Source organism: Gregarina niphandrodes (assembly GCF_000223845.1).
Source record: "Gregarina niphandrodes unplaced genomic scaffold scaffold00004, whole genome shotgun sequence".
Lineage (NCBI taxonomy): Eukaryota > Apicomplexa > Conoidasida > Eugregarinorida > Gregarinidae > Gregarina > Gregarina niphandrodes.
In genome coordinates this window covers 444,965-445,427 of record NW_011645775.1, presented here as the reverse complement: position 1 = coordinate 445,427, position 463 = coordinate 444,965, and positions in this window count along the sequence as shown.

Genomic DNA, 463 nt, shown 5'->3' with positions numbered 1-463 from the left:
TTAGTAGATGACAGGATCGTAGCTGTGACGGCCACCAAAAGTAAGTAAAGTGTGTTCGGGACTGCATCCCACTCGCGTGCGCGCTGTGTGTTTCGGTGTGTGTGTGGTGTATCCCACAAGGGGCAAGCGGGTGTGTTTCGGTGAGTGTTAAATGAGCGGTTTCTGTCTCGTGTGAGAGTGCCGTGTTCCCGTGTGTGCCGAAGTTGAGTGTTAAGCCGGTGGTGCGGGGATGTCAGTGTTGGAGGAGCTCCGCGGTGAGTTCGGCCTCGTCATGGGTGGGGAAGCTCATGCCGTCGCCCCTACCGAAGTCGATGGGGAGTAGCCAGACGAGAGGTGTGGGTCCGAGGACTTGTTGGAGGTTGCGGTACCAGCCTACATCCCAGTTAACGGACGAGCCGATACGTGCTTTAGAGCTCTTTTCGCAGAACTCGAGCGTGGTCTGATTGTGTCCGGCGTTGATGAG